We start from the raw sequence: 24,213 nt of genomic DNA on the forward strand, positions 1-24,213 counted from the left end.
TGTTCCTCAACTGCGATCTCCCGTTGATCTTCCTAGGTGAAATGGAACACTGTATCCAGGGCACTCCTACCCTGGTCCCACCCTGAGGGATGAAGGTCTCTGGAATCTGTAATGGGTGAGTGGCCTTGTAGTCCTTACTGGGAGATATATGGATGTGCATAGAGAGCCGGCTCCTGAGAGCATCCCTTGCAGCTAAAAGCCACTGCGTGGCTCAAGTCCATCCACATCAGCAAATCTGCATGTTGTAGTTCTATAAAGACTGTTGCTGAAAATGAAACACCACATATTCTCACTCATAGGTGGGTGATAAAAAATGAGAACACATGGACACAGAAAGGGGAGTACTAAACACTGGGGTCTATTGGGGGGAAAAGGGGAGGGCCAGTGGGAGGGGGAGGTGGGGAGGGATAGCCTGGGGAGAAATGCCAAATGTGGGTGAAGGGGAGAAGAAAAGCAAAGCACACTACCATGTGTGTACCTACGCAACTGTCTTGCATGCTCTGTTCATGTACCCCAAAACCTATAATCCAATAAAAAATTAAAAAAAAAAAAAAAAAGACTGTTGCTCTGGAGGCATCACACTACCGGACTTCAAACTATACTACAAGGCTACAGTAATCAAAACAGCATGGTACTGGTACCAAAACAGAGATATAGACCAATGGAACAGAACAGAGGCATCGGAGGCAACCCAACTTATCTACAACCATACAATCTTTGATAAACCTGACAAAAACAAGCAATGGGGAAAGGACTCCATATTTAATAAATGGTGTTGGGAAAACTGGCTAGCCATGTGCAGAAAGCAGAAACTGAACCCCTTCCTGACACCTTACACTAAAATTAACTCCAGATGGATTAAAGACTTAAACATAAGACCCGGCACAATAAAAACCCTAGAAGAAAATCTAGGCAAAACCATTCAGGACATAGGAGTAGGCAAGGACTTCATGACCAAAACACCAAAAGCATTGGCAACAAAAGCCAAAATAGACAAATGGGATCTAATCAAACTCCACAGCTTCTGCACAGCAAAAGAAACAGTCAGTAGAGTGAATTGGCACCCAACAGAACGGGAAAAAATGTTTGCAGTTTACCCATCTGACAAAGGGCTGATATCCAGAATTTACAAAGAACTCAAACAGATTTACAAGAAAAAAACAAGCCCATTCAAAAATGGGCAAAGGATATGAACAGACACTTTACAAAAGAAGACATACATGAGGCCAACAAACACATGAAAAAATGCTCATCGTCACTGGTCATCAGAGAGATGCAAATCAAAACCACATTGAGATACCATCTCACGCCAGTTAGAATGGCGATCATTAAAAAATCTGGAGACAACAGATGCTGGAGAGGATGTGGAGAAATAGGAACACTTTTACACTGCTGGTGGGAGTGTAAATTAGTTCAACCATTGTGGAAGACAGTGTGGCGATTCCTCAAGGACCTAGAAATAAAAATTCCATTTGACCCAGCAATCCCATTACTGGGTATATATCCAAAGGATTATAAATCATTCTACTATAAGGACACAGAATGTTCATTGCAGCACTGTTTACAATAGCAAAGACCTGGAACCAACCCAAATGCCCATCGATGATAGACTGGACTGGGAAAATGTGGCACATATACACCATGGAATATTATGCAGCAATCAAAAACGATGAGTTCGTGTCCTTTGTAGGGACATGGATTAATCTGGAGAACATCATTCTCAGCAAACTGACACAAGAACAGAAAATGAAATACCACATATTCTCACTCATAGGTGGGTGATGAACAATGAGAACACATGGACACAGGGAGGGGAGCACTACACACTGGGGTCTATTGGGGGGAATAGGGGAGGGACAGCGGGGGGTAGCTGGGGAGGGATAGGATGGGGAGAAATGCCAAATGTGGGTGAGGGGGAGGAAGGCAGCAAATCACACTGCCGTGTGTGTACCTATGCAACTATCTTGCATGTTCTGCACATGTACCCCAAAACCTAAAATGCAATAAAAAATAAATAAAATAAAATAAAATAAAAAAGACTAGTGCTCTTGGTCTAATTAATAGTTTGTTTGTTTGCATAATTTTCCACAGGAAGGACTATTAGCACATCAAAATGTTAAAAGTATCCTCCACAATGATAGAGTAAATACAAACCTAGTTTATCACGTCGTCAGTTTTAACAAACACCACTCTGATGTGCTAACCTTTTCCCAGCAGGTGCTCTTCTTGTCAACAGCCAGCAACAGGCCCAGTCTGTGAAGTAGTTGATGGTGCAAAACCAAAACAGTGCCTATAACGACATATGTTTTTAAAATTCCAAAATATCTGAAAAATGCTGGAGGCATGCGTTTTACTTTTCCTTCCTCCCTCCTCCTGTTTAAAAGGTTTTGTAGAAAACCTGAGGGACTGATAGCACTTTTCTTCACATCTCAAGGGAGCAGTTTGAAAAATGTTTTTAGAACACTAATTTTCATAACACTCCAGGGAAAGAAAGAAAAGTGGGTCACTTACATAAAGTTAAGGATATCTGCACACCCCATTTCTGTCCTCCCTCTCAAAGGAAAGAGAGGGGGAATATCAAATCTCCTTGAAACTTTAGGAACCCTCTGAGGTTTAACTCAAGAAAGAAAATGCCTCTGAAGGCAGAGAGCAGAGAATAAGAGTATGACCAAGCACCTCAGCTGTCCAAAACACCCCAAGATACAGGTTAAACCCAATAACGATGGCACTATCATGTACACCTCGGGAGGGGATTGGCAAAGGCTCCTTCTGTATGAAAAGTTTACTCAGTAAAATCGCTCAGGCTTTTCAGTGGGAACTTTGGCAGCTAAGGCCTGTGGAATGTTTTCAGTAACTAAAATTGAGCTCCCTTAGCTTAAATTATTTATTTAGTCACCTACATACTACTTTCAGGCTAATTTTCTTAGGCGGAAGAAAGATACTGAACATAATTTCAACTTCTTTTTCACGGTTATCAGTTGGCATGAGACTTGTCTTATTACCTGGAGGCTGGAAAAAGTAATTTCAGAAATTAACAAAATATCACTGAGGCAACTAGAATGACTTCTTAGGTAAAAGGATACCCAGCATCTGTTTCTATTACTCCTTTTGAGGAGGCTGATTATGTCTGCCATTTTCCTCCCCCAGGAAGCCCATGTGCCTCAGGAGAATCTGTCTCGACCCCTTCTTCCCTCCTAGACTGTATTCCAGGGGAGGGCCTGATTTGGTCATCTCAATGCTTTGCCAGTGGTTGGTTCAGAAATGATCATGTGAAAAAAAAAAGAACAAAAATTATCATGTGATATGTGATACTTTGGGCCAATGAGGCAAAAGGAAATGTTTTCTAGGAGCCTTTGGGGAAAGTTTGCTTGATCATCAGGGACTGCCAGGGGAAGGGTCTGTGAACATTGCCATCCATGGATGTGAGGCCAAGTACTACAGCTGCCTGGCTGAGCATGAAGCTGTGAGTCGGGAGAGGGAAGAGCTAAGAGAACTGCAGGGAAATGTGGTCGCAGCACGTGACTCCATCAACCTTAAAGCCTGAAATACCTCTGGACTTCAGCTTTGTGAGCCATCGATTAACCTACTGTATAAGCCAGCTTGAATTTTCTGTTGCATACACATAAAGAAATTATAACTAATACAAGTTGTCAATAATAAAGGACTTCCACATAGTACTAATAATGAACATTTTAAAAATTGCCTTTATGAGGCTGGGCACGGTGGCTCACGCCTGTAATCCCAGCACTTTGGGAGGCCGAGGCGGGTGGATCACGAGGTCAAGAGATCAAGACCATCCTGGTCAACATGGTGAAACCCCGTCTCTACTAAAAATACAAAAAATTAGCTGGGCATGGTGGCGCATGCCTGTAATCCTAGCTACTCGGGAGGCTGAGGCAGGAGAATTGCCTGAACCCAGGAGGCGGAGGTTGCAGTGAGCCGAGATCGCGCCATTGCACTCCAGCCTGGGTAACAAGAGCGAAACTCCATCTAAAAAAAAAAATTGCCTTTATGAAGAAAGAATGTAATTTGACAAATGGATAAAAAGCTGAGCAACTGCATTGTACTACAAGTAAGAGGATTTCCTCTACAGTGTGAGTGACTAAGTCTGAAACCATTTAGCACCAGGCCCAAGACACGGTCATCACTCAGGGTAGTTTAACTAAGACCAAGAAAAATGATCAAAGTATTAGAAACAGAGATCCACCATGGTCATACGTAACCTTAGCATGGGGCCTTTTGAAGAGAATAAGTAGAAATAACGTAGTGTACGGTTTAAAACATTCCTCAAGATACCCTGGTCAAGAGACCAGAGACTGTTGTTGAGGTTCTAGCAATAATAACACAGTTTCAAATGGCTGGAGGATGGCCAGCCTAATTTGTATACAGCAAAACCAGTTTTGTACATAAATTTAAAAAGGAAAGCTTCAAGAAATTGGGAACGTGTTCCTTCCCCATCTGAAACACTTCCCCAAATGCCTAATGGTTGAACTCATGTTAACTCTGGATAAAGACAGTCCTTTAACAGGAGATAAATGACCCCAGATGCCCATTTCCACGGGAGCACTAACGGTGCTAAAACCGTGGCCATGCTAAAGCGGACATTTGTTTACTTTCTGTCTCAGTATCTCCAGACTACAAGCTTTGTGAACAGAGATGCTTTTGCCTTTTTCACTGCTTTATCCCTAGCAAATGACTAAGTGCCAAAATGGTGCCTAGTCTTTCGTATGTGAAAAATAAACGTTTGTGAATGAATGGATGAATGAATGGCGGATATCTGAGTCTTTACCAAAAACACACTTCTCTAGGAAGGAAGAACACCCCCAGAAGGCACTCTAGTACAAACAGACAAAAGGAAAAGTGAACCCGAAAAAAGTGAAAGGGGCAAGAAAATGAACGAAGGATGGGAAAGATTATTCTTTTTTCTTCATTTAGTCTAAGACAGGCCCTGGTAGAGTTCCCACACAAGATCTGGTGTCAAGGAGTTGGAAGACTGTGACGTCCTCCGGATAGACAATCACAGTATTTGAGCTACATAGCAGACCAGATTGCATCTTCGCTCTCCACTGGCCCTCCTTCTTCTTGTTCTCCAAATAGCAATTCCCTCTCCAGACTCCAGAGGTGAATTCCCTTCTGCTTCTACTTTTTCCAATTCCGGATTTATTAAACCATTACTCAGATTTTGAAACACACCACACACATAGAGAAGTTTCTAAAATAGATGAGCCAAAATGGATTTTTTCATATTCTCAGTCTTTTTTTTTTTTGAGACGGAGTTTCGCTCTTGTTACCCAGGCTGGAGGGCAATGGCACGATCTCGGCTCACCGCAACCTCCGCCTCCTGGCAATTCTCCTGTCTCAGCCTCCTGAGTAGCTGGGATTACAGGCACGCGCCACCATGCCCAGCTAATTTTTGTATTTTTAGTAGAGACAGGATTTCAGTATGTTGACCAGGATGGTCTCGATCTCTTGACCTCGTGATCCACCTGCCTCGGCCTCCCAAAGTGCTGGGATTACAGGCGTGAGCCACCGCGCCCGGCCTCTCAGTCTTTTCTTGATAGCCCGGAGATCCTGATCCTCTTTGGATTTTGTTAGTGGGAAGGTAGATGTGTGTTGAGAATGGAAGGGAGTTAAGAATAAGCTTCTAGAATTCAGACACCCTCAGGCTTTAAAATGACGGGGGAAGAAAGAGAGAGACAATCACTGCTCAGTCTGTTCAGGCAGCTGTAACAAGATACCATGACTGGTGACTTACAAACAATAGAAATGTATTTCTCACATTTCTGGAGTCTGGGAAGTCCAAGATCAAGGTGCTAGCAGTTTTGGCGTCTGGTAAGGGCTAGCTTCCTCGTTAATTAATGGTGCCTTCCTGCTGTGTCCTCATATAGTGGAAGAAGTGAGGGAGCTTTTTGGCTAGCTTGCATAAGGATACTGATCATTCATGTGGGCCTGCCTTCATGACCTAATCACCTCCCAAGGGCCCCTGTTCCTAACAGCATCAGCTATGGGGGTGAGGATTTCAACATATACATTTTAGGAGGACACAAACATTCAGATGATACGCCAGACCACTGACCTAGGCAATGGCATCTACAGAAAAGAGAAAAATAATTTACTTTTGACTTGGGGTGTCTTGGATTTAAATCCGAGTCCCACCACTAATTCATTTGTGACCCTCAGTCCTGTGAGCCTTGATTTTTGCACTTGTAAAAATGGGCAGAATATTAAATACCATTAGAGTTTTAATGAAAACTAAATGCTACCTCTGAAGTTAAATGAAGCTGTAAGAATTAAATAAATAGGGCTGTTTTAAAGAGTAAATGTGCTCAGTAATTGGTGTTCTGTACATGTTAGCTTCGTTCTGAAATATATAGAGCAGGATGTAAACTTACCGAAAGAATGTAAATATTTTTTGGTCATAAATACCAATGAATTTTTCTTACAATGCCATTGGATCTATACAGACTACACGGATTAGATCTGAGCTTTTTGCCTTTTCCTAAAGCTAATAGCAAATAGGGAAAAGACATACTCAGGCAATTTACAAAAGAAGAAACAAGAAGTTTGGTAACACAGCAAGAGGGTTTTTAACATCTTCTTGGTCATCAAACACAATGTGAACAATCAGATACTATTTTGTTTCTCATACTGGCAAAGATTAAGAAGAATGAAAACGCCCACTAACTGTTGACATTAGATAGTTGGGGTTCATATTGCCACAGCTGTTTTGGAGACCAACTTAAAAGTAGGCCCCCTCTCAAGAAACAAAATAAAACTTTAAAAATGTTTACCCTGTATTTAAGGCTAAACGTATGCCTACTCTATACCTTAGTAATTCCTCTCCCAGTTTATATCTTTTTTTTTTTTCCTAAGACAGAGTGTGGCACTGCTGCCCAGGCTATATACTGCAGTGGCTCAATCTTGGCTCACTGCAATCTCCTACTCCCGGGTTCAAGCAATTCTCCTGCCTCAGCCTCCCGGGTAGCTGGGACTGCAGGCGTGCGCCACCACGCCTAGCTAACTTTTTTGTATTTTTAGTGGGGACGGGGTTTCTCCATATTGGCCCAGATGGTCTTGATCTTCTGACCTCATGATCCACCCACCTCGACCTCCCAAAGTGCTGGGATTACAGGCATGAGCCACCGCCCTGGCCTATACTTTTTTAAAGTATAAATATGCCAGGCCGGGTGCGGTGCCTCTCACCTGTAATCCTACCACTTTGGGAGGCCAAGGCAGGCGGATCTCCTGAAGTCGAGAGTTCGAGACCAGCCTGACCAACATGGAGAAACCTCGCCTCTACTAAAAATACAAAATTAGCCAGGTGTGGTTGTGGGTACCTGTAACACCAGCTCCTCAGGAGGCTGAGGCAGGAGAATCACTTGAACCCGGGAGGCGGAGGTTGCAGTGAGCTGAGATCGTGCCATTGCATTCCAGCCTAGGCAACAAGAATGAAACTCCGTCTCGAAAAAAATACGTAAATAAAGTATAAATATGTCTTCCAAAGACATGCATAAGAATATACATAACAATATTTATAATAGCCCAAATGTCTATCAGAAAAAAATGAATCAATAAATTGTAGTATTTTTTAAAAAGAATACTATGCGGCAGTAAAAAGAATGAACTACTGCTATACACACAGCATGGATGAATCTTGCAGACATTATGTTGAATGAAAGAAGCCATAAACCAACGAATACACACTCTATGATTCTATTTATATGAAGTTCAAAAACAGGGGATAGATACTGACTGGGAAGAGGCACGAAGAGCATTCTGCAGTACTGCATATGTTTAATCCATTGATCTGGGTGGTGGTTACCTAGCCGTACATATACACATGCAGAATTTAACTCGCAGTGCACTTAAGATTTATACACTTTGCTGCATATACGCTATACCTCAGTTAAGAAAGCATGCAGTTTGACTTAGCAATTATATTTTCATCTTAAAGGAAAAGGAGGAGCTGGGCGCGGTGGCTCATGCACTTTGGGAGGCGAAGGCGGGCTGATCATGAGGTGGGGAGATGGAGACCAGCCTGGCTAAGACGGTGAAACCCCGTCTCTACTGGGTGCAGATCCAAGGGCTGTGGTAAATGGGAGAGCTTATGTTTTTGAAGTGGGAAAAACCAAGAGTTTGTACAGACATCCTGTCTTCCAGAGAAGGAGGACGCTCTTGGGCTCATTGTAAAGTGACTGCTGCATCAATAAAGCTCTTGGCTTATTAGTATTAAATAAATAAATAAATAAAAATAAAAATACAAAATATTAGTTGGGTGTGGGGGTGGCAGGCGCCTGTAATCCCAGCTACTCTGGAGGCTGAGGCAGGAGAATCGCTTGAACACGGGAGGCGCAGGTTGCAGTGAGTCGACATTGTGTCACTGCACTCCGGCCTGGGCAACAGAGCAAGTCTCCTTCTCAAAAAAGAAAAGAAAAGAAAAAGTCAGAGGAGTACAAAATAGGTTTACATACAAGAATGATCACCATAGCCTTATCTATAGTAACAAAAATCTGGAAATAAAATCCAGTAATAAGAAAGTAGTTAAATAAATTATGATACATCAGATAGATAGAATACTGTAATCATTAAAATAGAAGAGTCAAAAACATGGAAAGCTTTTCATAATATAATGTTCAAAAAAAGTAGGTTACCAAACAGTATTTAAGATTTAAGACTCTATTTGCTTAAAATATGCAATATAGTGTATACATACATACAATTTCATTTCTATATGTGTATATATTTATATGTATCTCCACAGCAAATGCTGTGCAGTACATAATTCACATGTTTATCACGTGTATGGGATTGTAGATAATTTTCCCTTTCTTTCTCTTGTTTTAAGCAGTTTTCTATATTGGACAAATCCTAATTTGTAATCTGCAAAAATCTGAAATAAAATATAAAAGGGAAAAATGCCAGGTGTGGTAGTACATGCCTACAGTCCCAGCTAGTAGGGAGGCTGAGGCAGGAGGATCACTTGAACCCAGGAGTTTGAGACCAGCCTGAGTAGTGCAGCAAGACCTCATTTCAAAAAATACAAAATGAAAATAAATAAATGAAAAGGGGGAGAAGGCCAGGCGCGGTGGCTCACGTCTATAATCTCAGCACTTTGGCAGGTCAAGGTGGGCAGATCACATGAGGTCGGAGTTTGAGACCAGCCTGGGCAACAATGGTGAAACCCCATCTCTACTAAAAATACAAAAATTAGCCAGATGTGGTGGTGCACACCTGTAATCTCTGCTACTCTGAAAGCTGGGGCAGGAGAATCACCTGAACCCAGGAGGCAAATGTTGCAGTGAGCTGAGTTCACACCACTGCACTCCAGCCTGGGAGACAGAGTGAAATCCTGTCTCAAAAAAAAAAAAAAGAAAAAGAAAAGAAAAAAAGGTTGGGGAGGGGATGGAGAAAGAACAAGAGGGACCAAGTCAACTCTATATAAGTAACTTGTTCTATACATTTACACGTCGCATTCTAGGTATGCCCCTGATGAAGGTAGTTTACCTCTCTAAGACTCAGGTCCTGTGTGTAAAATGGGAATAATTATTGCACCTATCTTACAGTATTATTATCTAGATTGAATTAAATATTCTATAAGTAGTGCTTAGTACGGTGTCTGACATATCATAAACACTTCATAAATATTAGCCATTACGTTACTCTGGGACCCTGGCTAAGAATCCTAGGTTACCAGACTTGATTTAGCCGCTCTTGTCTTCTTTTCACCTTAGGTATCTACTGGCATTATCACTTCTTCCTTTAAGGAGTATTAGAACACTGCTGGGGATGGGCTGACAAACATACCAGGTATTGACGCACCCACTCCCCTGAAAGGTCTCATCTGATTAAAGACATTCATTCTGAGAACCAGGTCTCAGAATTCTCTTCTGGATGCATCAAAGTCCAACCGATTCTGAGAGCCAACTGTGTGCGTATTCCTCAGAGACGCCTCGGGGCCCAGGTTCCACACCATTCTGTACAATGATTTGCTTTCTCTACAGAATTATCTTCCTACAACTCACTATGGAGGTCTATTGCACAGTGCGTTTTAGTTTCCTTTTCCCATTGCTTTCCTTGTTTTCTGTTTCTATTTTCATTCGTTTCTAAAATTTTCATTTTCAGAGCTGCTTCTGGGCTCTCTTCTCCCTGTGCCAACCCACCCCCACCTCCTCCCCTTTCTCCCTCCTTCCTTTCCTTTCTCGCTCTTCCTCTTCGTCTCTCTTGAGACAGGTCTAGTGGCCTGGTTGCCATCTGCTGCCTTTTTTTTTTTATGAGGTTGAGATCAGATGGCATCTAATCGATCGTCATGGTCTCCATGGTTACCAGGGTGACAGAGTACTTGGGAGAGACACATTCTCGAGCCTGGGGCTGTCAGACCATTCCTGAGAGGGGAAAGGAAATAAAACCTCTTCCATCATATTTACACCTTTACATCTTTCTCAAATACAGCAAAACAGAGACCCTGTTTATGTTTTACATAGTGACCTAATGGCTTGAGGCCAGGGAATGCAGAGTGGCTTTTTTCTATTTGAAAAAATGCACAAGGACTAGTAAAGGATTTTCTAGCCTCAAAGCCAGCCCTTCCCTTCCCTGCTCCGCACAGACCATCCCTTTTATCATTATTTTTCTTTCCCTTTTATATGTTTGGGAATTAATTCAGTTAATTCTAATGAGTTGTTATTCTTCCAATAAATCACGCTAGTTCTAAAACTGACAACTGACAACTGTTTGCTTCAGGGAAAGAAATAACCCTCATAAAATTACCAACACTAACTTTTGATTAGAATCAGTGTTACTGTTAATGTTGGCTGTACTTCGGCCAAGCATTATTTGTAATATAGGAAGCCATCTTTCCCACAAAGAGCAGCTTCTTATGATAAAAAGCAAACAAAATAGCCCTCATTGTTAATACAGAAAGTGCCTGGCACGACTGTGGTCTGTAATGCTTTAATGCCTAGGGGCTGGCCAATCTGGCAGAAATATACCCAGGCCTTATTCTGATAGAATATGATGGCATTGACAGCCCAGATCTGGTTGAGGGACATGAGAAAGATCTTGGTAATAAGGATATATAGCTAATGGGAAAAAGGCTAGATTTTTGAGGTAACTCAGAGACGAGAAAACAACCAATCACCATACCATTAAGTAATGTTCAATTGGCATAAGGAGTACGGTACTTGGCTTATGAAAACACCTTCCATGTGAGGCACAGATGACTTGGGCTATAAGCTGCTCTACTTCCTTTTCTGGTAATACGTTATGCTTCATAACTTACCGGAAATTCTCCTCTTTTTTTGTCATTGTCAGAGAAAACCACACTTAAAATTACAGCACAGGTACAAAGCCTATCTGCAAGTGATTCTTTCCATTTAAAGGAAAAGCATAATGCTAAACCATGAGCAGTGCTTCCTTCCTTCCTTCTTTTGTCCCTGACTTCCCTTCGGACCTCCCGCATCTTTTTCTGTACATTTCCTAGTAAGATTCAGATATATTCATTTGCAGTGCCTTTGGCTGTTGAGCAAATAGCACACTGATATTTGAAATAGAAATGATGCCATCAATTGGAGGAGAGACTTTAATATAAAGGGAAAATAATGTATCATGAACAAAAAGGCTCCTATTCATTTTGCGCCTTTGCGTGTTAGCTAATGCCTGCCTCTCCTTCCGTCTCTGCAATTCCTCGTATTCTCTCTCTCCGTACTGGTGATCTCAATCATTGAATGGCCAGGGGAACTGCTTCTATTTAAGTCTCGCCGCCCAGAAAAGCTTTCTCCAGATTCCCCTGAACTCCTCGTGTTCTTTCGGTCTGGGCCTCTCTTTCAGGACTTAGCGGTCCTGCCTTTCACCCCGGCTTAAGTATTTGTCACGTTTATCTCTTGCCTCTTATTTACATTGTAAGCTCCAGAAGGGAGAGACCATTTCCTCTGCTTCTGGGCTTCTCCCTTACTTTGTACCTACTCAGCCTTTACTAAATATTTGATAAAGACAATAGCAGCCTGTTGTGCCTACAAAGCAGGTGAGAGCTGTTTTTTCTTTTCAGACCGGGAACCAAATTTGATTCTCAGCATTTCTTTAGCTGCAGGGATTTGACTCTGTGTCAGCCAAGAGGCTTTCTTTACCTCCTTGTCTTCACTATCTTGTGCACAGAGAAGGTGGGTTCTACCTTGGAAGGAAATGAGTCGTTTCCTCCCATCAGGACAACTGCCACAGCATGGTGTCAACTCACTCTTGCCTTTTGTAAATTGAGTTTGTCACTGCTCAGCCACACAGCTGAGTGAAATGTTGTGTGATGCGGGCTGTCTCCTGGGAGAGAGAAACTGGCATAAACCACATCCTAATGGGGTCCAGAAACAAAGAAGCGTGAATGAAGTGTTAATTGCATTCATAAAGACATTAACAAAGGAATTAAAATGGCAGAAGCTTCTGTCCCCCACTCAAGATTCACAGAAAAATATGTTATCCAAAGAATGTTTCAACAATAGTCATCAAAGTTTATTGCTTGCCCATTGCGGAAATAACTCTTGATAGATATTAACTTTTCAAAGAACATTCTGTGTCAACTAGTTGTGCCCACCTCCAGTGCTTTGCTTGCTTTTGTATGATTTAAATTTTCAAAAAATCCAGAGGCATTTTCAATGCTGCTTCATTAACCATAAGGACGTCTGTTAACAGTTTGAAACTAATCAATCCTACAGTTCTTATTAGAGCAAAATGCTCATTATTTGGGAGATTTTTTTTGCTTTTTGAAATAGAATTACAAGGCTGAGGGTTTATTTTACAGTCCCTCTTGAATATTCCTGAGATGAAGTGCAATGCGGGCAACCTGGGGCTCCCTCCCCAGCCCTGTGGCAGGGCCCCCAGCTGCTGACAGCAGGGCTAAGCTGGCAAAAGGTCAGAGGCTGTATTTCACTGAAGATGGATCACACAGATGAATATTGCGCTTGCTTAATGAAGTCAAGGCCAAGGATTTGGGGCCTTTTATGGTTCTTCTTGTTTCACTCAATTTCGCCTTCATAGACCACGCCACTAATCCTGGCCAATCATTTTGTAGATATGTGCAACTGGTGACTAAGGGCCTAGATAAAAGCAAATGAATCTAAAAAACAGTGACCAGAAATCAGAAATCTGTGCCTATAACAAACACAGAATTAAAAAAAAAAAAAAGAAGCATTCAGAGTGTCTCACATGATCCTTCCAGAAACTGTGAGATACAGAGAGCTGACATTCCTACCCTCACGTTGCAGATAAGAAAGTTAAAATGCAAAGATACTAAGTAAAGTCTCAGGATTAAAATTCAGGTATTTTTGATCATCTGACTGCTCTTTGTCATCCACTTATTGTTGTTTACTACTTACTATTGCCATCTAACCCTCCCAGGATCTCAGCTGATGCTCACAAGAATCCTATGAAGGAAGACAGACTCTATAAACAATTGGGTCGATTTTTCCAGGAGCTGTATCAATGAAACTAGAGTAGCAGGTGCTCTCAAGCCCATCCTTAGAATTTGGCTGAACCCCTCAGTTATCAGAAACACTATATTTTTCAGTCTTGTCCAAATCAATCATATTCACAGATGTGGTATCAACTCAGTGGTGCAGGTTTAAAAGTGACAAAATTCTAGTCAGTCGTAACGTATCTGGGCTGATCAACACCGACTGGTGAGTGGAAGGCGGCTCAGAAGTGCACCTTCAGCATCTCAGGAAAGCTCACTGCAGTTATTAGAATCAGCCCAGGGCCGGGCGCGGTGGCTCACACCTGTAATCCCAGCACTTTGGGAGGCCGAGGCGGGTGGATCACGAGGTCAAGAGATCGAGACCATCCTGGTCATCATGGTGAAACCCCGTCTCTACTAAAAATACAAAAATTAGCTGGGCATGGTGGCGCGCGCCTGTAGTCCCAGCTACTCAGCAGGTTGAGGCAGGAGAATTGCCTGAACCCAAGAGGCGGAGGTTGCGGTGAGCCGAGATCGTGCCATTGCACTCCAGCCTGGGTAACAAGAGAGAAACTCTATCATAAAAAAAAAAAAAAAAAAAAAAGAATCAGCGCATTTGAGTCTCTGTTGCTTCTAATTCCGGTGCAAACATGGGGAACATTTCCTCCCAGGCATGAACTATACATTACAATCCAAGACATCTCAAAACCCAAAATAAAAATATCTAGGTTATATGCTGTTTTGCATTCGTTTTGCTTAGTCTCATACATGTTAACATACTTTCAAGAGGTGACTATTTTTATTAGAATACATCATTTATGGTACTTGATTTCAGAATTTTCAAATAATGGCAACTTTACCTCTAGTATAGACATGCCACCAAGTTGTTCAGAAGCATTTTGAATTAATTATCTAAAGAAGTTAATATTATTTGCATGTACTTTTTGTTTTTATAATTTTGTGTCCTAATTAGAAGGTCCTATTATGTGCTCCTAAGATGGAAGACTAGTAATTTTAATCTTACCTATCTATGAATAGGTGTGGGATGCAAGATGTATAATAAATGGAAAAAAAATCAAAGTAAGCAGTTGGCCAGTTATATATTCAATCCAAACAACTGAGGTTAAAGCGTTACTTTTTCATTAATAGCATAGGGGCTGAAAATTCATTCATTATATTTATGTCAAAATAAAGAGAATTAGTTTATGCTCCTAAGTCAGAATTGTGTCATTATCATAGGGTGATTGTTTTCTATTTCCATTTATAAAATCAAAATGGAGGCTGGGTGCAGGGGCTCAGGCCTGTAATCCTAGCACTTTGGGAGGCAGGCAGGTCAACTGAGGTCAGGAGTTCAAGACCAGCCTGGCCAACATGGTGAAAAGCCCATCTCTACTAAAAGTACAAAAATTAGCTGGGCATGGTGTCGGGCACCTATAATCCCAGCTGCTCGGGAGGCTGAAGTAGGCAGATTGCTTGAACTGGGGAGGCAGAAGTTGCAGTGAACAGAGATCTCACCACTGCACTCCAGCCTGGGTGACAGAGCAAGATTCTTGATCTTTTTATGAAAAAATAAAAAATAAAAAAAATCAAGATGGACGATGTTATTTTCTAGGGTTCCACTGCCCATTACGGCAGCTACTAGACATATGTGGCTATTTAAATTAAAATTATGTAATCAAAATTAAGTGAAATAAAAAATCCAGTTCCACATTTTAAATCCTCAATAGCCATGGGTTAGTGGCTATTGTATTGGACCATGCAGATTTATAGAATCTTTTTGTCCCTGCAGAATGCTCTATTGAATAGTGCTGTTCCAGAGCAAACGATTGGAATTCACACATACCACAGAAACACATTCTAGATCCAATCATATAGTTGTTTGTAAAACACCATACACAGTTTAGTGGCAGTGACTTGGAGCACCAGCCTGCTGGCGCCTGGGCATCAAGGAAAGATGGTCTGCGGACTTCTCTCTGAGTGTGGACTGGCCCTGTGTGTCATGGGAGAGGATGGGGAGCCAAGTCTCTGGAGAAAGGGCAGGTGCAGATGAGCCATTTCCATTTTCCACTCCTGCAAGTCCCACAACCTCAAGTCCACACCTGCCGCCAGGATGTGCTTGTACAAAAGCCCAAACCAAAGCACATTTTGGATTAATTTTCTGGCCGTAATTTTGTTGCAAAGTCTCTCTTGTGCCTTTGATTAAGGACTTTCTTTCGTTTTTGCCATGAATTTCAATGAATCTGGACCTAACAGTATTTCCCACCAACCAGAACAATAGCACAGGTATTGACAAAAGAAATAAGGCTTCAGACAAGAATCATAACAGAGACTGAAAAATAGAATCCAGAGCTCCCTGCTGATCACTTTAAGTGAATGTCATTGGCTCATTCTCATTGACAGCCAGCAAGTAAACATACCCGCAGACTAAAGTAAGGTGGGAAAGGCGGGACCATTCTTTGGTATTTGTCATATTATCCACTTTAAACTTGTACAAACTGAAAAGTAATAAACCACCAATCATCTTCTGTTCTCTGGTGTATCTCACTAGGACGGCTATCTCAAGAAAGAGACTGTGACAGTATGTTTTCACAAGATTGCTCCAAGTCATCTCTGCAGCGCGTACAGGAGATACACAACTCTCATTGCTTTTATCAACAATTCTTCCAAGTGGCCTTATTGGACACAGATTTTATTTTCTTGGTACACTGTAACTCCCTTGAAACTGCTAATTATACATATTTGCGTCCCAAAGTATCTTATACAGTGGAAGGTGCTCCGCATTTTGGTTCGACCTTATCAATATTCATTGAACAACTGAATGAATGAACGCATGAAGGAGATCCCTGATAACAAATTTGTCTAGCCTAAATCATGTTAAGTTTTGGCTGATAGGAATAGAAGACTGGGAGGAGGGGAGAGGTGCAAAATTTGAGAAGAAACACAAATTGTGAGCTCATTGAAAAGGTATCATTTCAAAATCTCCTTTGAATCTCCATAGGGATATGTTGAAAGAGGAAATATTTCTAAGGGCAATTGTGAATTTCAGTTACTGGAGCAGAGGATCAGAGAAGAGTTGCATCCAATCTATTGTCTTTCCAAAGAATTTCTTTGCTGATGTTCTTCCCAGAAGTAGGAAATGCAAAAATATCGCATTAATTTGTAGTGTATAATTTTGTATTAATAGCCAAGTGGCACGATAACAGAATCAATTGACATTGAAAATAGGATACAAATAGGATGAATTGAACTGAAGCCTATATACTCTTTCACAAACTTGAATGAAAATGGATCCCAAAGCTAAAGCGACCACTTTGTAATCCTCATATTTCAAATCATCCCTGATAAGTCAGCATCCAACCCAGTATTCAATGTTTCCAAGTAAAGAGAACCACAGGGGTATGTTAAAGGCCACAAGAGGGAGTTTATTAGAAATAAGCAAATATTTCTAACCTCTTTTGTGTTTCAACAATGCCGGTCACCAACTTAAGCAAGTTTTTTGATGTAACTTTCTAGGTCATGTATCTTTAAATCACCGTGACTCCTATTTGTCTCTGTTCCAACTGTTTTTCTGGTGTCTCTCTTGCTGAAACGGTTTCAATTAGATCCTGGAAAGGGTTGATACAGAACTCTTGCACAGCGCTTGCCAACATGGGAATTGGTTTTAAACATTGCTGTTTTTCATCCAGAAAAAAATTTCCCCTTCCCGCCCTTGAGTTAGAAGAGATTATTCTCAGACAGGCGTTTAGCTGATTTTTAATGTCAAAGAAACTTAATTTGCAAACTCGTTAGAAACTCTTTAGTGAAAGCTGCCTAGTAAAACAGATGATTAATATTGGTAAGCTCCTCATTTGCATATTAATTAGTCTCCATACTCAACTAATTAAAACTGCACTGCCTATTTGTGGACTTTCCTCTAGACTACAGCCTTGTTCCTGTGTATAAGCTTGTATTTTAACTAAAATAAGGGTTAGTGATTGTGATTGTACTTTTCTTAACATACCGATTTTTCCATCTGTGATACTTAGGACTCCTCAAGGTCCTAGAACCATCTTGAAACCACCTTTGCACAAACTGTAGCAGTGAGAAGACTACGACACCGGAAAATTATGACAGCAGAAGAAATGATCTCAACCTACTCCATCTTGTTTTCACCTCCAAGCTGTCCTTGCTGATTCCAGGGCATAGGGGGAGCTAACTCTAAAAGGAATTTAGTTTACAGTTTAACTTTGAAACAAAGACAATAGGCCCTTCCCCAAACAAACAAACAAACAAACCTCCTTCTTGCCTGGGAACCAGACCGCCTTTGTAAAACTAACAAATTAGCCACAATATTAGAAATTACGGCTCAGGGGTCATGCAGCCAGAGGCCACAAGATTCTAAACTCCTGGATATGGTTTGTATCTGTGTTCCCACTCAAATCTCCTGTCAAATTGTAATCCCCAATGTTGGAGGCGTAGCTCGGTGGAAGGTGATTGGATCGTGAGGGTGGATTTCCCATGTATGATTTCCCATGATCTCTTTGGTGCTGCTCTTACGATGGTGAGTTCTCGTGAGATCTGGTTGTTTAAAAGTCTATGTTACCTCCCACTACCCCTGCTCCCGACTCGCTCTTGTTCCTGCTTCTGCCACATTAGATGGCTTGTACCCTTTTGCCTTCAGCTATGACTGAGAGCTTTGTGAGGCATCCCCAAAACAGAAGCCACAATGTTTCCTGTACAGCCGGCAGAACCATGAGCCCATTAAACCCCTTTGCTTCATAAATTACCCAGTCTCAAGTACTTTGTTAGAGCAATGAGAGAACAGATGAATACACTCCCCAATTGCTCCTATGAATAACATCAATATTGTAAAACCTAAGACTGGTATTTGAGATATTTTTCAGACCCTGCATTCTGATGCACCAACTGGCACCACCCAGACTGGTAAACCGGCAATTGTAACACAATGGTAAGATTGGCGTATCTAAAGTATCTAAATACAGAGAAAGTACAGTAAAAATACAGCATTATAATCTTATGGGACCATCATCAGAGATGTGGTCTGTTGGTGACCGAAACTTTACTGTGCAGTACGTGACTATATTTCTGAGGTTCTTCAGGTTTGGATGCAAAGAAAACAGCTGGATGCTCCAGTGACTGGTAATAGTTAAAGTGGAAAAGGTACCAAATAGTTTATCGATATTTGGTGTTTTTGAGTCTTGCTCTATAAATGAACGTGTCTTGCCAGTATAATTTTGTTATAGTTAATCGGAGCTATTTTAAAATTATTTAAGCATTTAATCGTTATTTTACTATTTAATTTTCAGTAAAGAACGATCAGGTGGGAAAGCAGGCTAATTTGTTGTTAAAAATTATACTTGCAGAAAATCTAGCTGTTTGGATCACAAGACCCCAGCTTTTATTGGTGAGAATGAATTTCCACTGTAGACATAACAAAACCAACTAAATAAAAAAATAAAAAATACCTATGAAAGGCCAGGTACTGTGGCTCACGCCTGTAATCCCAGCACTTTGGGAGGCTAAGGTGGGCAGATCATGAAGTCAGGAGTTCAAGACCAGCCTGGCCAACATGGTGAAATTCTGTATCTACAAAAAATACAAAGATCAGCTGGGTGTGGTGGTGGGCGTCTGTAGTCCCAGCTACTTGGGAGGCTGAGGCAGGAGAATCACTTGAACCTGGGAGGCAGAGGTTGCAGTGAGCTGAGATTGCACCAGTGCACTCTAATCTGGGCCACAGAGTGAAACTCTGTCTCAAAACAAAAACAAAAACCCATGCCAAGAAACAACCTTTAAGTACAGAGTCCCCAAATGAGCTTCAGGAGAAATTTTATCAGTTCAATAACTGAGTAACATTGACCAAATTGCTGAATTTCTCTTTCATCTATTACAACAGAAAATGAGTATGCACTGAATATCTGCATCAGACATTTTCCTGTGACACCCTCTCCCCAAATCGAGTAAGGTGCCACTGTTAGATTCTTCCACAGCCCCCAGTGTTTACTCTTCTAGTATCCTGTATCTCATGGTACTAAAGGCAGATATCTTTTTTGCTCACACTCCTCATTGGATGTTTCCTCACAGCACAGCCTCTGTCTTGTCTATCATATCTCCCAGTGCTTAGCATTAGCACAAGCATCATATATCCCAGTGCCTGTGATATTTAAATGATTGCCAAATAAATGAATGAGTAAACAAATATATTAATACACGGATAAAAAATAAATAAGGCATGCGTTTTAGTTATTTATGACTGTATAACAAAAAGCTCCAAACCTTAGAGACTATAAACAGTAATTTACTATTTCTTGTGATTCTGTGAGTTACCTGGGAGGCTCTTCTGCTGTTTCACCTGAGCTCATTCACGGTGCTGCATTTAGCTGGGGGATTTCCAGGGGGTTGAGCTCTGATGAGCCAGCTGAGGATCTGGACGTTTCTCTCCGAATCTCTTTCATCTGCAAGTTGGCTCCCTGGACTTCTTAACATGGTGGGAGCAGTGTGCCAATGCGCAAACACTTACTGAACTCCCATCGTGCTTGTTGACATCTCTTTGGCCAAGGCAAATCGTTTAGCCAAGCCTAAAACATGGGAAGAAATTACACATGGGTATGAATACTGTATTTGGGAGACCCTGAGTGTAATAATCAACAACGTGTCTCTATCTTAAGGGATTTCTTAATCCAGAGGTGTTCAATCGCTTGGCTTCCCCAGGCCACATTAGAAGAAGAATTGTCTTGAGTAACATATAAAATACACGAATACTAATGATAGCTGATGAGCTTTAAAAAATCCCAAAAAAGGCTGGGCACAATGGCTCACACCTGTAATCCCAGCACTTTGGGAGGCCCGGGCAGATGGATCGTGAGGTCAAGAGATCAAGATCATCCCGGCCAACATGGCGAAACCCTGTCTCTACTAAAAATACAAAAATTAGTTGGGCGTGGTGGCACATGCTTGTAATCCCAGCTACTCAGAAGGCTGAGGCAGGAGAATCACTTGAACCCAGGAAGAGGAGGTTGCAGTTAGCTGAGATCGTGCCACTACATCCAGCCTGACAACAGAGCAAGACTCTGTCTCAAAAAAAAAAAAAAAAAATCGCAAAAAAAATCTCATACACATTTTAAGAAAGTTTACTAATTTGTGCTGGGCTGCATTCAAAGCCATTCTAGGCTGCATGCCGCTCACAGCCTGCGGGTTAGACAAGCTTGTCTCAGTTGAAGCTGATGAGTGAGTATATAGCTAACCTAATGTAATGCTATGCCGGAGATAAGAACAGACTGCTTAGGATACAGGCACAGACAGCATTAGAGCCAGGAGATCTTATTTTGAACCTCCCCCTTTTATTAACTGCTGTGTGACCTTTAGGTAAGTTATTTAACCTGTCAAAATCGTGGCTTTATTATTCTAAAAATGGGTATAGGCCTACTTGGTATTTGTTGCAAATTCCTTCTAATATGACTTCCCATTCTAGAGAGGCTTAAAATGCCAAAACCTGTATTCATCAGACTCCTTTGCAGCTAAAGCTCTTGAAGTGACTTAGATCAACGGATGAAATAGGTACTATGAGAACTGACTTTGAAACTGAATCAAATGGGAAAATATTCAGTGGCCTGAAGGGCACCGAGGGCATCAGCTTTTGCTGGAAGGATCTAGCAGCTGTGGCACCACTCTGGGGCCAACAGTGCTGGTGGTGGAGTCATGTCCCAGTTACATGGCTTTGACCTCAAATCTGTGAGTCTGCAGTAGGCATTGGACTGTTCCACCTGCACTAGGGAGAGCAGTCCCTGGGCAGGCTCGTTCTATGGTAGTAAAGCGGGAGCCTTTCCTGGAGGTCTTGTCTAAAGCCAGTTCATTTAGACCTTTCAGAGCTTTGTAGGCATCAAATTCCCTTTCTGCTTAAGGCGGTGAGAGGACTGGGCCCTGATGGATAGGCTGCTTTTCAAGATTATTGTGAAGTTTACTTGAGACACTTTATGTAAAAGTGATTCATGCTTGGAAAGTGCTTATTTACTAAATACTAATATTCCTTCTCTTATCATTGTTTTTAAGACAGAGTTTTGCTCTTGTTTCCCAGGATGGAGTGCAATGGCATGATCTCGGTTCAGTGCAACCTCCGCCTCACAGGTTCAAACGATTCTCCTGCCTCAGCTTCCTGAGTAGCTGGGATTATAGGCATGCGCCACCATGCCCGGCTAATTTTGTATTTTTAGTAGAGACGGGTTTTCTCCAAGTTAATCAGGCTGGTCGCCAACTCCAGCCTCAGGTGAACCGCCCACCTCGGCCTCCCAAAGTGGCGGGATTCCAAGAGTGAGCCACTACGCCCAGCCTTCTTAAAATTTTTATATGCAAAATAACAGATGAAACCTCCAGATGTTTTTAAAGATTCTGACTCTCTCTTAGCGTTTAGTTGGCATTTAAACACAATCTTTAAACGAAAACCTCCAATCACACTAATATACATACAAACATGGAAATAAGTAGAGAGAGGCAAAATACATCTATTCTTATGCACCTTTTAACAAAGACTATGATCATGTTTTAAGATTAAGCAGCAGCTCACACCTGTAATCCCAGCACTTTGGGAGGCCGAGGTGGGCGGGAGTTTGAGACCAGCCTGACCAACATGGAGACACCCCGTCTCTACTAGGCGTGGTGGCACATGTCTGTAATACCAGGTACTCGGGAGGCTGAGGCAGGAGAATCACTTCAATCCAGGAGGCGGAGGTTGCGGTGAGCCGGGATTGCGCCATTGCACTCCAGCCTGGGCAACAGGAGCCAAACTGCATCTCCAAAAAAAAAAAAAAAAAGGATTAAGTGCCTGGTCCTAACCTTGGGCAAAGCATTTTACTGCCTCGATTTTTTGATTAAGGCCTTAGTGTCCTCATTTATAAAGTGAAGGAGTTGGAATTACATGCTTTCTAAGACTTCTTCCTTCCTTCCATGCTTCAAAACTGTGTGTTCTTTAAATCATTGAGCAATTACCTCCCAATGCTGGCCTATACATACACAGTCAAAGTTTATCTTCAGTTTCTAGGCTTCGCTAGTGGTCTGAAATTGTGTAAAAAGTGTTGGCCGTTTGTCTTTATGTACCTTTTATTTCTCAAATAAGCTAAGATAACCACTCCCTCTCATAAAGCATGTCTTAGCTCTTTAATTGATAATAATATATTTTCCTAACCAAATGAATATGGATCCAACACTCCTAAATACAATTCCTCTCCTCTTTTAACACTTAAGTAAGCACTGTCATCACTGATAACCTTTTTTAAATAATTAAAATCTATTGAGCCCTTATATTTTCTTTTCTTTCTTTCCTTTTTTTTTTTTTAAGATGGAGTCTTGCTCTGTTACCTGGGCGGGAGTGCAGTGGCGCAGTCTTGGCTCACTGCAACTTCCACTTCCAAGTTCAAGTGATTCTCCTGCCTCAGCCTCCTGAGTAGCTGGGATCACAGGCACCCGCCACCATGCCCAGCTCATTTTGCATTTTTAGTAGAGACTTGGTTTCACCATGTTGGCCAGGCTGGTGTCAAACTTCTGACCTCGTGATCCGCCTTTCTTGGCCTCCCAGAGTGCTGGGATTACATTGCCACCGCGCCTGGCCGAGCCCTTATTTTTTCTTATTTGCTTCATTTATTGCCAATTTAACTTCCACAACACCCCATACACTTTTTTGATATGAGATGAAACTAAGGCTGAAAGAAGTGAAGCAAGTTATCCAAGGTCACAGAATGACCGAGTGGCAGAGTTAGATCTTGACCAGGTTCATTTGAACTGAAAGTCTCTTAACAACTACATTAGAAGACTTCTTAATAATAGTAATAATAAGTAGTAGCACTGAAAATAATATTTTAGCTAACCTTTATTGAATGCTTACTATATGCCAAGTATTCTGCTCTCTTATTCATATCTGAATTCTGATCATTTACAGCTTAAACCCTATAAATGAAAAAAAATTGAAGCTTGTTAATTTTAAGTGTTTCTCCTTCTCCTTCTTATTCTTTTGAGACAGGGTCTCACCCTGTTGTCCAGGCTGGAGTGCAATGACATGGTCCTAGCTCACTGCAACCTCTGCCTTCCAGGCTCAAACATCCTCCCACCTCAGCCTCCCAAGTAGCTGGGAGGTGTGCACCATCACACCTGGATAATTTTTGTATATTTTTTTGGCATAAGCAAGGTTTCATCATGTTGGCCAGGCTGGTCTCAAACTCCTGGGCTCAAGCAATGCACCCTCCACAGTCTCCCAAAGTGCTGGGATTAGAGGAGTGAGCCACTGTGCCTGACCTAAGCGTGTCGTGACCAAAGTTATTCAGCTTCACTAGCAGAGCTAGACCGGGAACCTTAGCAGGGTGAACTCGGAGTGTTCTCACCTGCCATGCCTTATTGCCTCCTGTCTCCTGAAAGTGATGATACTGAGGGAAAAACCTTGACTCAGCTTTAATTTATGGACAAAATAATTTGTTTGCATATTTAAAAGCCATGTAAGTAACAAAATACTTATGGCATTCCCCTACAACTGATTCTGCCCATGAGACTGCCACCACTCCTTGCCTGAGAACCACTCACACAGAGACTAATGAGTACAAATAGAGGAAAAGAATGTATAGGCAAGAAAAACTATGGTATGAAGCCAGGCGCAGTGGCTCATGTCTGTAATCCCAGCACTTTGGGAGGCTGAAGTGGGTGCATCACTTGGGCCAGGAGTTCGAAACCAGCCCAGCCAACATGGTGAAACCCTTTCTCTACTAAAAATACAGCCTCCCAGGTAGCTGGTACTACAGGCACAT

General features: G+C 41.7%; 1 long non-coding RNA gene across 2 annotated transcripts in view; it reads right to left on the minus strand.

The window, feature by feature from the left end:
- The window catches only part of LOC118143103 (uncharacterized), a 55,601-nt gene that overhangs the window by 26,353 nt on the left and 5,035 nt on the right, over positions 1-24,213 (minus strand). Inside the window, exons 3-4 of one of the 2 annotated variants that reach the window (XR_008473118.2) lie at positions 21,992-22,209; positions 19,757-20,007 (exon numbers count right to left, since the gene is read on the minus strand). This is a non-coding gene — a long non-coding RNA (uncharacterized LOC118143103). The remainder of the gene's footprint in view (positions 1-19,756; positions 20,008-21,991; positions 22,210-24,213) is intronic. The other variant, XR_013520358.1, reaches the window with a different exon arrangement.

The sequence above is a fragment of the Callithrix jacchus genome, chromosome 7 (assembly GCF_049354715.1).
Source record: "Callithrix jacchus isolate 240 chromosome 7, calJac240_pri, whole genome shotgun sequence".
NCBI lineage: Eukaryota > Metazoa > Chordata > Mammalia > Primates > Cebidae > Callithrix > Callithrix jacchus.